The sequence below is a fragment of the Mustela nivalis genome (assembly GCF_964662115.1).
Source record: "Mustela nivalis genome assembly, chromosome: 2".
Lineage (NCBI taxonomy): Eukaryota > Metazoa > Chordata > Mammalia > Carnivora > Mustelidae > Mustela > Mustela nivalis.
Genome location: NC_139021.1, coordinates 118,196,773 through 118,210,781, shown reverse-complemented (window position 1 = coordinate 118,210,781; position 14,009 = coordinate 118,196,773). Strand labels below are relative to the sequence as shown.

The 14,009-nt window shown below is 38.7% G+C and overlaps 1 protein-coding gene and 1 pseudogene across 2 annotated transcripts in view; one reads left to right on the top strand and one right to left on the bottom strand.

Moving 5' to 3' along the window:
- Nucleotides 1-14,009, top strand: part of PCDH15 (protocadherin related 15) — a 1,700,294-nt gene that overhangs the window by 624,128 nt on the left and 1,062,157 nt on the right. The gene's annotated exons all lie outside the window — the stretch shown is intronic.
- Nucleotides 1,269-2,063, bottom strand: LOC309859349 (small ribosomal subunit protein eS4 pseudogene; annotated as a pseudogene). Its single transcript has one exon. The product of its transcript is annotated as a small ribosomal subunit protein eS4 pseudogene (transcript).

Sequence of the window (14,009 nt, the reverse complement as noted above, 5' to 3'; positions counted from 1 at the left end):
ATAAAATAAAATAAAAGCAGAGTTTTCGGCACCTGAAGCCCGGTGAGCAGTATTTGTCAGAATGGTTCTAACAGACTGAACCTAAAGAGGCTTCTCAGATCTACGAAGTTCTCCTTGATTATTACTGTCAGTGACCTCAAGAAATTAGTAGTGTCTGGGGACAGAGGCAGGGTATGTTTATTAACTTGAGAATTATACCAAATATAGGCATGAAGTGCTTTAACATTTCTTAATCACTCTAAATCAGAGAAGTTGATGACAGGTTATCGTTAGAAATCAAAGAAGAAAATCTAATATATCTTCATGGGCATATTTAATTCTTAGCCAATATCTTAACATTATTCAGCAATCATTTATTAAGTACTTATTATTTACTATGTGCAAACATAGTTGTAGATTCTGGGGGTGTGCTGATAAACAAGGCAAAGTTCTTACCCATTTGAAGTTGTATCCGCTTCCTACTTGCTGAAGAAGCACTAAGAGTCTCTGGACATTGTCAAAATACATTTACTATCAACAGTTTTCTATTTACTGATTATTTTACTGAAGATTTCATGAAAAAGTATAAAAGGTTTTACATGGCACTACTGCAGGGAAACAATAAAAATCTCTTAGAAAAAGTAAAACATCCTGGGGGATTTCTGCTTCAAACCAGTATAATGTAACAGATACTAAATTTTCCCTCCTACGTGACAAAACTAAAAAAATCGGGCTGCCTGGGTGGCTCAGTTGGTTAAGCCACTGCCTTTGGCTCTGGCCCTAATCCCAGGGTCCTGGGATCAAGTCCCACATTGGGCTCCTTGCTCAGCGGGGAACTTGCTTCTCTCTCTGCCTCTGCCTGCTTGTGCTCTCTCGCTCTCTCTCTCTGACAAATACATAAATAAATAAAATCTTAAAAAAATAAAAACTAAAAAAATAAAATATGTAAAAAATACTTCTCATATATTGGAGAACAGGACAGGGATTCCTGTGAGAAAGAAAACATGAGTGAGCACAATGACTGCCCTGAGTTGTGGTCTGGAGAGACTTTCCAAGCTGTACTGTTGAGGCAAAACCCAGGTGCAGCGTGGCAATTTCCAAGATTAGGAGATAGAAGTAGGTGGCTAAGGGAACTAAGGCAACTGAAGTTCATAGGACATTGGACTGGAGAGAAAAGAGCTTCCCAAAGAGATGGCTTCAGAAATTTGTAGTCCTCTCCAAGTCTTCTCCCCACCCCCAACTGTGTTATATTATCTTTAATTAAGTACAAAGACTTCCAATCAAGTCACCTAGAGACCACTGCTCTGTTTGACTACTAGTCTCTAGTTTCTCTCTTCAGCAATGGTGAGGTAGATACACTTCCCACAGGGAAGAGAAATACATGACTTGTTGCCTTTGCCAATAACAAAAAAGTTGGAGACCCTGCTGGCAAATCTGTTGTTATTGGTATCTTTCATGGGAACTGCATTAAAAGAACCAGATATCTCTTTCTGTTCATGATCACATGAATTCTTCCCAGATTAGCACCTCTGGTCAACATACACATATTACCAGTGTCAAACTTGGTGAAATCAGTAATCTTTTCCAGTTTCCAAATCAATCTGAATGGTGTCTTTCACCTTGATGAGTGGACAAGAATAGTAGATGGTGCCAACATCATGGGCTACCAGATGAGGGACTTCTTTTGTCCCCACAAAGATTTTTCTCACTTTTAACAACTTACACTTGACCTCCTCAGGAGTAATCTGATGAACAGAAAAGCAACCCTTGGTGTCACAGATCAGACAGAAATTCTTTTCAGGCTTGACAATGCTGAGGAGACTCATAAAACCAGTAGGGTGGGTTATATTAGTTCAGATCTTGCCATCAATATTAATAAAATGCTACATACAGATCTTCTTTACTTTATCTCATGTTGGGGGCTACTTAAGTCTGTTCCTTAGGAAAATGGTGAGAGGGAGGCATTCTCGTAGCTTATGGGGACCAGTAGATGGAGGAGAGACAAACACACTGGTCAGTTTATTCAGTATCCAATGCTTTGGAACTGCTACACACTTCAGATACTTCTTGGGACCATGAGCCATGCCTGTGTTAGGCACAGAAAGAGGACTACGTCTTCTGGTATCTGAGAAAAGAGAGTGGAGTCCTCTCTAGGACTTAAGTTGAATATTGACTGGCACAAGCTTGTGAGGAAACTCCCTGAGGCTGTACAAAGAGCCTGAAAAGAACAAAGGAATGCTTCTCAGGGCTACATAGAGCCAAGGATAGTTCATGTTTAAACTAGCCAAAGTGGAAAACTCTAATTTCCAGAGGGGGGGGGCGGTCTTCATAGGTTAGAGTACTCAAGGATATCCTAGGGGTGCTTGGGTGGGTGGGTGGGAAGTGGGGTAGCTCAGTCAGCTAAGTGTCCGAGTCTTGATTTTGACTCAGGTCATGAGATGTAGCCCCATGTCAGGGTCCACACTGAGTGTAGAGTCTCCTTGAGATTCTCTCACCTCCTGCTTGTGCTTTCTCTAAAATAAAAAGCAATACAAAACAGTAACAACAAAACAACAACAAAAGAAGGATATCCTAGTAGTGGTAATAATTAACAGAAAGATATTGTCTCAGTAGTGGGGAAAATTAGTCCTAAACTGAGCACTACTCTGGACACAGCTAATAAAACAAAATGCCATTTTAGAAAAAAAATCATCCTAGTTCCAAGTAATGTACCTGCTTTCTAGAATAATGCTAAAGAACATTTAGAATAATATAAAACCATCCATGATTCAGCAAGGTGAAACATGATGTCTGGCATTCAGTGAAATATATTGATACTCAAAGAAGTAAAAAAATGTAACTCATAATATAGTGAAAAAAATTTAACAGAAATTTACATGTAGATTATAAATATGATAGAAGTAGTGGACAAGGACACTAAACAGCTGGTGTAATTATATTCCAAATGTGTAGGATGGTAGAAAAAACTTGAGCATGACAAATATGAAATGGAAAATACTTTGGATGAGATTGAAAGAAAATTAAACACCGTAAAATACAAGTCCAGAGGAACTGAAGACAGAATAATAGAAACTATGTGAAATGAAACAGTGAGGTAAAAGACTAAAGACACAATAAAGAGAACATCAGTGAACTCGTAGGATAATATCTAGTGGCCATTTATAATTGCTATACCTGAAAAAGGAGAGACAGAAAAAAGTATTTCATGAAATAATGTCTGTAAATTTTTCAAATTTGAATCTTACACCAACAGATTCAAGAAGCCCAAGAAATGCCAAGCATGAGGAACACAAAATTGCAACAAACATATCATACTGAAATTCCTCAAAACCAAGGGTAAAAATAAGCCTAAGAACAATCTTAGTAAAGCAGGTAAAGATAAAATGACAACAAATATCTCATCTGATACAATATAAGCTGGAAAACAATGGGAAAAAAACAATGGAAAACAACAACAACAACAATAATGTTTAAAATCCTAAAATATGTTTAAAATACTGCCTTGGTGGCTCAGTTGGTTAAGCCTCAGACTCTTGGTTTCGGCTCAGGTCATGATCTCAGGGTCATTAGATTGGGCTTTGCACTGGGTGTAGAGCCTGTTTGAGATTCTCTTTCTCTCATTCTTTCTCTGTCCTTCTTCTCCCCTCCCCCTTCCTCTCTTGCTCTCTCTCCCCATCTCTAAAAGAAAGAAAGAAAAAAATCCTGAAAGAAAAACAACTACTCTCTATAGTCTGTACTCTTGGGAATAGCTTTTAAAAATGAAGTGATTGGGGGTGACTGGGTGGCTCAGTTAAGCACCTGACCTTTCTTTTTTTTTAAGTTAATTATTTATATATATATATATATATATATATATATATATATATATATATATATTATTTATTTATTTGAGAGAGAGAGACAGTGAGAGAGAGCATGAGCGAGGAGAAGGTCAGAGGGAGAAGCAGACTCCCCATGGAGCTGGGAGCCTGGTGTAGGACTCGATCCCAGGACTCCGGGATCATGACCTGAGCCGAAGGCAGTCGTCCAACCAACTGAGCCACCCAGGCATCCCTATTATATTTTTTTTTAGAGAGAAAGAGAGAGCAAGTGGTGGGGAAAGGTAAAGGAAGAGGGAGAGAGAGAATCCAAGCAGGTACCATGCCCACTGAAGAGCCCAACACAAGGCTCAATCTCAGGACCCGGAGATCCTGACCTGAGCCAAAATCAAGAGTTCACCACTTAACTGACTGAGCTACCCAGGTGCCCCTAAGTGTGTGACTCTTGTTCTCAGGTCAGGTCTTGATTTTAGAATCATGAGTTCAAGCCCTGCTTTGGGGTCCAGGCTGAGTGTGGAGCTTACTTCAAAAAGAAAAAGAAAAAAAAATATATATATATGACTAAAGACTTTCTCATCATTAGCGGATCTATGTAAAAAACAAATAATAAATGTTTAAATACACCTTTCAAGTAGAAGGATAAAAATACAATATAGAAGATATAGAAATCTGGATCTGTACAAAGGAATGAAAAATATGTGGGAAATATATTAGATTGTCTTGCTTTCGCGCTCTCTTTCTTTTTTAATCTCTTTGACAACTGACTCTGAAGTAAAAATAATAAAAGTGTACTGTGGCTCTTGTACAGATAAAATATGTTGACGTAAAATATGTGAAAAAATGTGACAAAGGCTGAAATGAGGAATTGTCAATATACTATAATTACTGTAATACTGCATGTGAGGTGGTAAAATGTCACTCAAAAGTAGACTGTGATAAAGATGTATTGTATAAGCCCTATCAGTAGGTAGATGGATAAACAAGTAGTGGTATAGCCATACAATGGACTATTACTCAGAAATTTAAAGAAAAGAACTACTGATATTCAGAATAACATTTAATGCATCTTAAAATAATTCCATTAAGTGAACAAAGCTAAACAAAGAAAACATACTAATTTCATTCATATATAGTTCTAAGAGTGCAAACCATCCCACAGCAAAGCAGGTCAATGGCTATCTGGGGAAGTACGTAGGGGTTGTCTATGTGAGCAACTGGAAGAAAAAAGGAAAGAGGGAATCTAAAGGACCCCGAGGGAACTATGGAGGTAATGAATGTAATCATTGTTGGTGGTGATTTCAAGGGTCATACATCTCTCATCATCTATCAAGTGGTAGCTTTAAAGTAGGTACAATCTAAGGTGTATCAATAATGTCTCAAAAAATATGTGAAAAGCCAAAAAACAAACAAACAAAAAAAACACCAAACAACCAAAGCTCAGTTGTTCCTTCCATACTTTTTTCTAGCTTGCCATATTATCTTTCTACCAAGCATAGCCTAGAACAAATTGTCCTGAATGTACTTAGTATACATAAATATATATATATATATACACACATAATAATACATAATACAAAATACATATTTTAAATTATATTTCATATATAATGTATAAGCATATAAAATATTTGTGTAATATATACATATACATATAAAATATATTTTATACAATATATACATATATACATATAATTATATATTATGAAATATATAATACAGATTATATGTACCATAGGTGCATCTATGATGTTTACACATACACTAAATACTATAGTATATGTGTGTATGTATGTGGGGATATTTTATATAAGTATATATACAAAGACACAGCCCTACTATGTTGTGATCTTAACAATTTTGACATAGTTCTTTATGAGTAAGCTACTTAAAGAGTTATGTGAAACCACGTTAATAACTTTATTTTACTATAGAGTCACAGGAAAACTGTTTTTACTTAAAGCTACCCCACTGGAGAAAATTTTTGAATTGAATGTGGTTGTATTATGGAGAAACATTCCTATAGCTCTCAAAAGACACACCAAACCAATCTACAAGCATATATAAATGAAGCAAAGTTTCATAAATCCGTACTTTGTGGAGTACTGATAATTTCTATATTTTTTGTTCTAAAATAACACAATAAAAATAATAAGATATTATATGAATATAAAAATAAAATATAGTACATTGATTCCTTATCTGGTAATGAGTCATAACCAAAAGTTCTCTACTTAGATCACATACACATATATGAAATATGTGTGTACTGTAGCCAATATTCTCTTGTACTAGGCTTCTAGCACAACCTGACTTTATCAAACATAGATGAAATGCTACTTTAAATATTCCTAATCTACAAATTAACACTACCTTTCCTATGTGTTTGTAAAAGTTACAGAAGTTGTAACACATTGTCTCAGAGTTGGTTGCTCTTTCTGACTGTTGAGAATAAATTATCATTCATTAGTGCCTTCTTAGTGGTCCCTGAGGTTGTTAAAACTATTCTCACCTCCTGGGCAAGGGGAATTGGAATTAAAGGCTTCATTGCTATTCAGAACTTGACCTCAATAGAAAAATAACATAATTTTAATACCCAGAGGAAATGACCTCTTACTTCCAAGGTTTCCCTTATGAACCCCATCAATGATATTATTAGCATTATTTTGTCTTTTAAATGTTTCAAAGCATCTCACCATCTTTTGCATCTTTGCATTGTGATGGATTAGAAAGGGACCAGGCCCTTTTTATTTCTGGATCTTCATATGGATATAATGAGGCTACATGCTTTCCAAAATTTTTGTACCCCTGTAGTTCATTAATGAATATGGGGAATCAGAGGGGCCACTGAAAAACCTGTCATATTTTTTTCCAGACCAATATTATTCCCTTCTGTTCTTACAATAGCAAAGTGCAAAAACTGTACAAAAAGTATGTAAAGTCACTAATACTTTCTAAGCGTTTTGGGGGCTTGGAGTCAAAGATACACTGACATTCTAAAATCTGTGCCAGTTCTTCTATGCTGCTAAACATTTAGAGCTAGGATTACTGGCACTTTATTTTACAAACACATTTATGAAGGATCAGACCCCCAAAAGAGTGCAGTGTAAAAGACAAACTGATCTGCATAGAAAAATTGAAGGGTATTAAATTGGAGGGAATAATTCTAGCAACCCAACTGGAGTAGGGTCCTGTAAGGACTGGCTGGTGATAGCCTATAGCCGATAGCTGCCAAAGGATTTTTAAACACAGTGTTGCTTACTTTTCACTTTCACATCACTTATGTGCTATATGAAAACAAATCTTTCAACCTGAAAGTCTTCAGTCAAATGCCTTAAATGAATTGTTTTGGAAAACAACAATGAATACTGGTTAATTTCCACCAAGAGTTGCCACAGAATAAAAGGAAGAAAATATTACAGGGATAAAATGTTAGTGAGTTCTAGAAACTCAGACCCAAAGTGGCCATTAAAATGTAAGGGTTGCTGGGGGGAGGGGGTTTGGGAGAAGGGGGTGGGATTATGGACATTGGGGAGGGTATGTGCTTTGGTGAGTGCTGTGAAGTGTGTAAACCTGGTGATTCACAGACCTGTACCCCTGGGGATAAAAATATATGTTTATAAAAAATAAAAAATTAAAAAAAAAAAAAACTGAAGGAAAAAAAAAATGTAATCCTTTGGTGCCTGGGTGGCTCGGTGGGTTAAGCCTCTGCCTTCAGCTCAGGTCATGATCTCGGCGTCCTGGGATTGAGCCCCACATTGGGCTCTCTGCTTAGCAGGGAGCCTGCTTCCCTCCTTCCCTGATCCCTCCTCTCTGCCCGCCTCTGTGCCTACTTGTGATCTCCCTCTCCATGTCAAATGAATAAATAAAATCTTTAAAAAAAAAAATTAATCCTGGAATGATATGTAGGGATTTTAGTTAGAGTGTGGATAAGGAGCTCAACCCAGCTGATTTCATTAAAATGGTCAGGAATACCTGCTTTAGATGCAGATTACTATATACAAATTTCGCTAATTACTTGTACTTCAGTGCCCACGTATGGCTTGCCAAAATAGCGAATCTCAAATGAGAAAATGAATATCCTCAAAATCCCTTAATCACTCCCCATAAGGAGGAAATAGCATCCAACTTCTGCCCAACCTAGCACAAAGATCTTGGGTCAAAAGCAGCCCTTACTCCTTTCTTGCTCACTGTTGGGATGGTTATGCCAATATTTTATCCCTTTTATTTTTGGCCCCTAGAACTTTTCAGGAAAATTTCCCTTTAAAACCTTACAGCCCCTGTAAAGGGAGACTAGAATTATGGGGATAGCTAAGGAAAGCAGGGATGCCAAAAATAGCAAACCTGAAAGAAACAAATCCTGAAAACATCCTGAAGACCCTAGGTTCTCAAGACATTACTTTTAAAAATATTTTATTTATTTGGAAGGAAGGGGTAGGGCAAAGGGGGAGGGGCAAGCAGACTCTGCACTCTGCACTGAGAGCTCAATCCTATGACCATGAGATCACAACCTCAAGCTGAAATCAAGAGTTGGATGCTTAACCCACTGAGCCTGGATGGCTCAGTCGGTTAAGACATCATTCTTATTACAAACAAGCCAAGACAGTCAATGAAAAACATTATTGCTGGGTATTATGAGTCACAATTTAGCATGAAATTCAGAGAACCTATTTCATATATCTTATGGTAATTAGTATGGGAGGTGAAAGATGATATTTAACAACTTCCCACTTAAATTTGTGAAATAAATTAGAGTTCTCATCCTGGGGTAAAAATGCGTATTCAGAGATGTTTGACCTTGAATCTAATATCAAAGCCTAGATCCCCTCAGACGTTCAAGTGTATATTTTTCATGGAGAGAGATAATGCTTTTTTTTCCTATAACTTAAAAAATATATTACATTTTTTGTTAATGTTACTCTTTCTTTGTTGGTTTGTTTTTAGCACAGCATAACATCAGGAATCAGGTCTCTTTTAAATTCCAAGTGGCTAGCCTGAAAGGTTTATGGTTCTTTTTTGTAAGATGTTCTGTATTCTATTTCTGGAATGCTCCAGCCCAGAGATATATAGCATCATAGGTATATTGCCTTCTTTGCTGTATAGACCCTGGAAAATGGTCTCCATTTGCCTTTTTAATTTTTATGATAACTGAATTTACTGTAAAGGAGCAAAGGTTTTATAAAGGCATTCAGTCATGTGTTTCTACTGCAGGTATAAGGTTTAATTGTATAGTTGTTTTGCTAAAGCTCGTTTGTCATTGCCAATAGCATCTTCCTAATAGTGGTTTGCCAAAAAACATTTTGTTTTTATTATTTAATTTACTTATGGGGAAAAAAATTGGGCTGTGTATTACTTATCTTCCTTGATTACATACATATTGACTCAAACCAGAACCACAAATTACAATGGAACTCCAGAAAATAGCATAGGTCGTAAGTTCAACAGCATTAATTTTGTTTATTGGCCCTCAACGGAGGTAGTTCACTTATTGGCACCTTTGTGAAACAGTGTCCATCTCATTGAGGGAAATTTATATATTCATATGCCTTAAGGACCATTGAGTAAATCATCTAAGTATATTATTTCACAGATGTCAGAATCATTCATACATTCCCTTATTAATTTATTAAAATAGACTCAATGAGATAAATTACTCTGGTATTTTTATTCGTACATTATAGGCTAAGGTACAAATTAAATTTACTGGGCACAGTGTGCCTTGCTAGTCAGTGACGAAGATGATATTAGAACATAATGATGCTCAGGTGAGTAGTCCAATGTACAAATACAGAAAGGAGGGTCATTCATAGTCAAGTAATTAAATATAAGAATAGAACATTTTCTAGGAAGTGGAAAACAAGAAGAGCAAAGGTCATACCAAGCCCTGCCATTAGACTAAAACAACGTTGTCAGAGACAAAAAGACCATTACCACTACTGTGGTCATGGCAGCTTTTCTGCATTCATTATCCCCAGATAGCATCACCTCACCTTTGGGCCTAATGCATGTCAGGGTGGGGACCGGCGATCGACATATTGGTAGTATGGCATTTTCTCCTTAATCTCTTTGTTGTAAAGCAGCCTATTGACTTCATTTTCCCTTGACAACCTGGTAATTTTTCTTGTAGGATATTTTTTGATTTGTCTGATTATTTCCTTTTGGTATCTTTTACCTCGTTCCTTTATTCCCTCAATTTCCTAAAAATTAGAAGATAAATCTAGAGGCTAGATTACACTCAGGTTGTGTATTTTTGATAAAACTATTTATAGATCATATTAGGCACTAAATAATTCATCTCATTAAAGGGTACATCCACATGATGTCATCCCACTTGTGGTAAGGTTTTATTACTTTCCTAAGAAGGTATTATGAAATGTGTTCACTTTAAAATAAGTTTTTCCATAGATATTAGCAAGAAGACTGTGCTGTTTTACTTTGTTACCTTATAACTGTCCTGTCCCCAAACCTAATCAATGCCTTGATAAGTGGTTACAAAATGGTGGTTTTTCGAATTCTGTCATTCCATCTAAATATGTTAGTTGGCATTCTTCTAAGAAGTATCTTCTCTCATTAACTATGGATAAAATTCAGTTCTTCTTAAGAAATAGTAAAAGCTTATTTTTTCCCATGAATTATCTATTCTTGTTTCATGTTTTTGTTTTCTTTCTCCTCTTCCTCTTCTCCCAACACCTGCCATGTTTTTATATCATTGCTATGAACTCGTGAATTTGTATTTTTCCAGTGATTTATTCCCATTTACAGTTACTGCATTTCCAATCAATTTTTCATTAAAATAATGTGTCCTCGGGGTGCCTGGGTGGCTCAGTGGGTTAAGCCTCTGCCTTCGGCTCCAGTCATGGTCCTAGGGTCCTGGGATTGAGCTCTGCATTGGGCTGCCTGCCCAGAGGGAAGCCTGCTTCTCCCTCTCTGCTCCCCCTGCTTATGTTCCCTCTTTGCTGTGTCTCTCTGTCAAATAAATAAATAAAACCTTAAAAAAAAAATGTGTCCTTTAGTTCACTCATTAAGAGTACTTGGGTGGGGGCGCCTGGGTGGCTGGTGGGTTAAAGCATCTGCCTTTGGCTCAGGTCATGATTCCAGGGTCCCTGTATCCAGCCCCCATCAGGCACTCTGCTCCATGGATAGCCTGCTTTCTCCTCTCTCTCTCTCTCTGCCTGCCTCTCTGCCTAGTTGTGATCTCTTTCTGTCAAATAAATAAATAAAATCTTAAAAACAACAACAACAACAAAAAAGGAGTACTTGGGTGTGTGTTATTATTCTACAGTACTGCCAGGGTGTACTTCAGTGAGGATAGGTCAGTTTTACCAGAATCACCGTGCACCATTTCCATATGCATATTAGGAACATCTGTTACGTTGTGAAAATTTCCTGGACTTTAAGTTCTGTTCCTTTTTGGGGTGGGGAATTTTGTCCTTTTCTCTGATTCCCCTTATCTCCTTCTTTGCTTCATTTTTGGTCCTGGCTCCTTCTTATCTGTCCTTTTCTGTACATCCAGTTGTGCTATTCTTGGCAACTTTTGTAGTTTAGTCATGAATTCTGAGACGAAATGATAATTTCCTTCAATTTTCTCAAGGTCTGTTTGGCTTCTATTTTAATCTCCATATTATTTCTATTTTAATATTTAAATGTTGGATTCATAACCGCAGATACCCTTTTTAAATTATATTAATTCAAGTGGGAGAAAGTGTATTTTGTTTTTTGGGGTAGTTTTGTCCAAAAGTTTAATTTTCCCCCCTTGTTTTGGTTTTGTTTCACCATTTTTCAGTTCCTTTCAGTAAAAAGGTAATACAAAAGAATCTACTAACCTTTCCCCGCCGCGCCGTGGCCAGTGGGGTCAGACAGGGTCTGTGCTTGGTGTTATCATCCTGGAGCTGGCCCGCGTGCCCCAGATGTTCCTGGGCGCTGCCATGTCTGATTGCACGCATGCGTGCTGGCATGCACTGGGGTCTCCATCCAGGGCCTGTTCAGCTGTACTGGTCATGGGTGGGATTGGTGAGCCTCCCCGCCCACCGTGGGCATCCCGGCACCTGCCAATGTCTTCCTGGTATCCGCCCAGCAGGTTCCCTCTACCTCATTAGCCACTGCCTGCATGCACCTGTCTTCCCAGCCCATGCAGCCCCCGCAAGTGTGTACGACAGATGTGTACCTTCCCCAACCAAGCAGGCTACCAGAAGTGGGCACCGCCCGCCTCCACCCGGGAAATGCCTCCACCCCAGAAGTGCCTCCTTCTCTGGAAGTTCTACCACCCCGGAAGAAGGTTCCCTGGAAGCGGCTCCCTGGAAATGGTCACCCCACAGTGTTCCCTGCCCTTAAATGGGAACCCGGAAGTGCCCTTTCTGGAAGCACTCCCACCCTGCAAGAAGGCACCTGGAAGTGGGCTCCCAGTAGAGGGCTCCTTGGAGAGGGGCCCTGCTCTGCCCTTCCCTGTATCCCCCAGCTGTCCACTCTGCCCCCTACCCCAACCCCAGCCCCCGGAGGCCCAGGTGCTCAGAGATGGCCCGATGCTCATTTAGGACTGGCCCATTCCTACTGCTTTTCAAGAAAACCGTGAATGCAGGTGTTTCACCAGCTTCTGTTGGGGGTTGACTTCCCTTCACTCCGCAGGATCCCTGGCTCTCCTTCCCCCGGGATAAGCTGAGAGCGGCTTCTGGTAGTCTCTGGTAATCACATTTGTAGGAGATGTGAATATTTGAGTTGCATCCCCTGCTCATGGTCTTAGTGCTCCCTGGCTTTCCGATTTCTGCTGGGGAGAGAGCTCACCTGCTCCCGGGGCACCTGACCAGACCTCTGTGGGGGCAACTACAGGTATCCTTCCAGCTTTCAGGTCTCAGTGACGTAGGGATGTGGCCCCTAGGACTTGAGTAGTGCCCCTATAGACCCTTCTCCCTGGGGTTCTTCCCGTGTCTCCTGCAAGTCTGCTCAGCCACCCCTGCCCCGCTCTGAACTGCTGTGTACAACAGCAGGGAAAATCCTTTACCCTACTACCTGCCTTTCTTTGAAATGCTCCCTTTTATATCAAGCTCAAGGAAGACTTCGGGCTTCCAGGTCTCCAGATATCCAGGGAAAATTGTGTGAATGCCATTCTCTCAATTCTGCTTGTATTTTTCTCACAGGGATTCTACTAACATCCAAATCTGTCTTTTCTTTAGTACCAATTCTCCTTCGACCAAAATACTTCCTTCTCCCTTTGGGTTCACCTACTCTGGGTACACAAGACACACACTTGTTTTCAGCTTTCCACCGCATGTTCATGTGTCTATGAAGTAGAGAACGCAGTTGTAATTATCCCCGTGTGATAGTTGAGGTGACAGTACTACAGAGCTTAAATGATCAGTTCATGATCACTTCTCTAGGATTCAGAACTGTAGCAAAAATTCAGATCCTATGGTGCTTTTTCTGTATACCAACCAACCTGCTTCATCTGATTAGCAGAAGGACAGAATCAAGGTGAAGGCTTGGACCGGGGTTTTCTTGCTGGTTCTGCTATTCACTAGATGACCTGGGCACATTACTCACCCAATGATAGTTCACTTACTCGTTTGTAATGTTATAATACTTTTTTATAACTTAAATTTTAATTAAAATGATAGTTTGAAACATAAAACAATTTCTGGAATTCAGCTGTTTTTATACTAATGGCAAGTATGTTGTGCATACTAAATATTTGATATGTGTTAGGTATTATCATTGTCAAACAGCCTTGAGTCATTGCTGTTTATGCTAATACAACTTCTAAGATGATTTCCATCTTTTAGATAAACAGAAGAAAGTGTTATCAAATAGCATTAGTTTTTACATGTCATTATTAAATATACCTCATTCTTTGTTCTTCATCTTAAGATAGTATCTTCTTTGGAAATGTAGAATTCTTTAGCTTTTATCCTTTATGATGCAAAATGACCTTGTGATAATTATGCATATTCTTAGTGCTCCCCCCCCACAAAGATTTTATGTATTTATTAGAGGGGCGGGGGAGAGAGCAAGAGCAGGAGCAGAGTGTGGGACAGGAGAGGGAAAAGCAGACTCCTTGCTGAGCAGAGGGCCCAACACAGGGCTTAATCCAGGACCTGAGATCATGACCTGAACAGAGTACAGAGGCTTAACTGAGGGATTCATCCAGGTGCCCCCCTAGTGCTTTTAATAATATATTTAAAAAAAATGTTTTAAAATGCATTTTGACTTGTTAAGGGTTTGTAA